Source organism: Rhipicephalus microplus, unplaced genomic scaffold, assembly GCF_043290135.1.
Source record: "Rhipicephalus microplus isolate Deutch F79 unplaced genomic scaffold, USDA_Rmic scaffold_401, whole genome shotgun sequence".
NCBI lineage: Eukaryota > Metazoa > Arthropoda > Arachnida > Ixodida > Ixodidae > Rhipicephalus > Rhipicephalus microplus.
Genome location: NW_027464965.1, coordinates 51,930 through 55,000, shown reverse-complemented (window position 1 = coordinate 55,000; position 3,071 = coordinate 51,930).

Below are 3,071 nucleotides of genomic sequence, written 5' to 3'. Positions count from 1 at the left end.
TGCGGTGTGCCGTGCGTAGGGACGGGCGCGCGTGCCACATGCCGCCGAAATATGGGTGTCGGAGAAAACAGAGTGCCGCGCGTAACGAGGGGCGCGCGTGTTACAGAGAGATATGCCCAAACGCATGAAAGTGTACGCAGGTGTCCTAAGGCAGTTTTTTTTTTTTTTTCCTCATTTTGATGTCGCCCCGGCTGACGTGGTTTTCGTTTTTCCGTGCCGCCCCGGCTGACGCGGTTTTCGTTTTTCCGTGCCGCCCCGGCTGACGCAGTTTTTGCGCCGCCCCGGCTGACGCGGTTTTCGCGCCGCCCCGGCTGACGCGGTTCCGACTTTGCACTTTTTGGCTCACCCCGGCTGGCGGCCCACTCACTCGATCGCCAGGTCTGTTTGCCCCGGTGGTTCCACCGCCAGGCTTAAGCGCGAACTTTTTTTGTTTGTTTTCTTTTGATTAAGCGCAAGCTTTTTTCTTTGTTTTCTTTTGATTAAGCGCGGGCTTTTTTCTTTGTTTTTTTTGCATTCGCCCCGGCAGACGCGGTTTTTGCGCCGCCCCGGCTGACGCGGTTTTTGCCGCCCCGGCTGACGCAGTTCGGACTTAGCACTTTTCGGCTGTGCCTGGCTGGCGGCCCACTCACTCGATCGCCATGTCTGTTTGCCACAGTTTTCCCGGTGGTGCCGCACCCGGGCTCGCCCCGGCTGACGCGGTTTCGTGCCGCCCCGGCAGACGCGGTTTTCGCGCCGCCCCGGCTGACGCGGTTTCGTGCCGCCCCGGCAGACGCGGTTTTTTGCCGCCCCGGCTGACGCAGTTCGGACTTGGCACTTTTTGGCTGAGCCTTGCTGGCGGCCCACTCACTCGATCGCCATGTCTGTTTGCCACAGTTTTCCCGGTGGTGCCGCACCCGGGCTCGCCCCGGCAGACGCGTTTTTTTTTTCTTTCGCCCCGGCTGACGCAGTTTTCGCGCCGCCCCGGCAGACGCGGTTTTCGCGCCGCCCCGGCAGACGCGGTTTTTTGCGCCGCCCCGGCTGACGCAGTTCGGACTTGGCACTTTTTGGCTGAGCCTGGCTGGCGGCCCACTCACTCGATCGCCATGTCTGTTTGCCACAGTTTTCCCGGTGGTGCCGCACCCGGGCTCGCCCCGGCTGACGCAGTTTTCGCGCCGCCCCGGCTGACGCGGTTTCGTGCCGCCCCGGCAGACGCGGTTTTTTGCGCCGCCCCGGCTGACGCGGTTTTTTGCCGCCCCGGCTGACGCAGTTCGGACTTGGCACTTTTCGGCTGTGCCTGGCTGGCGGCCCACTCACTCGATCGCCATGTCTGTTTGCCACAGTTTTCCCGGTGGTGCCGCACCCGGGCTCGCCCCGGCAGACGCGTTTTTTTTTTTTCTTTCGCCCCGGCTGACGCAGTTTTCGCGCCGCCCCGGCTGACGCGGTTTCGTGCCGCCCCGGCAGACGCGGTTTTTTGCGCCGCCCCGGCTGACGCGGTTTTTGCCGCCCCGGCTGACGCAGTTCGGACTTAGCACTTTTTGGCTGAGCCTGGCTGGTGGCCCACTCACTCGATCGCCATGTCTGTTAGCCACAGTTTTCCCGGTGGTGCCGCACCCGGGCTCGCCCCGGCTGACGCAGTTTTCGCGCCGCCCCGGCTGACGCGGTTTCGTGCCGCCCCGGCAGACGCGGTTTTCGCGCCGCCCCGGCTGACGCGGTTTTTGCCGCCCCGGCTGACGCAGTTCGGACTTAGCACTTTTCGGCTGTGCCTGGCTGGCGGCCCACTCACTCGATCGCCATGTCTGTTTGCCACAGTTTTCCCGGTGGTGCCGCACCCGGGCTCGCCCCGGCTGACGCAGTTTTCGCGCCGCCCCGGCTGACGCGGTTTCGTGCCGCCCCGGCAGACGCGGTTTTCGCGCCGCCCCGGCTGACGCGGTTTCGTGCCGCCCCGGCAGACGCGGTTTTTTGCCGCCCCAGCTGACGCAGTTCGGACTTAGCACTTTTTGGCTGAGCCTTGCTGGCGGCCCACTCACTCGATCGCCATGTCTGTTTGCCACAGTTTTCCCGGTGGTGCCGCACCCGGGCTCGCCCCGGCAGACGCGTTTTTTTTTTCTTTCGCCCCGGCTGACGCAGTTTTCGCGCCGCCCCGGCAGACGCGGTTTTCGCGCCGCCCCGGCAGACGCGGTTTTTTGCGCCGCCCCGGCTGACGCGGTTTTTTGCCGCCCCGGCTGACGCAGTTCGGACTTGGCACTTTTTGGCTGAGCCTGGCTGGCGGCCCACTCACTCGATCGCCATGTCTGTTTGCCACAGTTTTCCCGGTGGTGCCGCACCCGGGCTCGCCCCGGCTGACGCAGTTTTCGCGCCGCCCCGGCTGACGCGGTTTCGTGCCGCCCCGGCAGACGCGGTTTTTTGCGCCGCCCCGGCTGACGCGGTTTTTTGCCGCCCCGGCTGACACGGTTCGGACTTTGCACTTTTCGGCTGTGCCTGGCTGGCGGCCCACTCACTCGATCGCCATGTCTGTTTGCCACAGTTTTCCCGGTGGTGCCGCACCCGGGCTCGCCCCGGCAGACGCGTTTTTTTTTTTTTTCTTTCGCCCCGGCTGACGCAGTTTTCGCGCCGCCCCGGCTGACGCGGTTTCGTGCCGCCCCGGCAGACGCGGTTTTTTGCGCCGCCCCGGCTGACGTGGTTTTTGCCGCCCCGGCTGACGCAGTTCGGACTTTGCACTTTTTGGCTGAGCCTGGCTGGCGGCCCACTCACTCGATCGCCATGTCTGTTTGCCACAGTTTTCCCGGTGGTGCCGCACCCGGGCTCGCCCCGGCAGACGCGTTTTTTTTTTTTCCTTCGCCCCGGCAGACGTGGTTCCCCCCCCCCCTCCGTCTTTCTTTTTGTTTTTTTTTTTCGCCGCGGCTGAAGTGGATTTTTCGGTGCCTCGACGCCCCGGTAGTCGCGGTTTTTCCGTTTCCGCACGGCCCCGGCTGACGCTGCTCGGTCACAGTCGCCTTTTGTGGTGATTGCAGACTTCTTGAGCGCGGGTGTTTTTTTTTTTGTTGTTGTTGTTGTTTTATTACGCATTCGCTCCAGCAGACGCTGTTTAGACT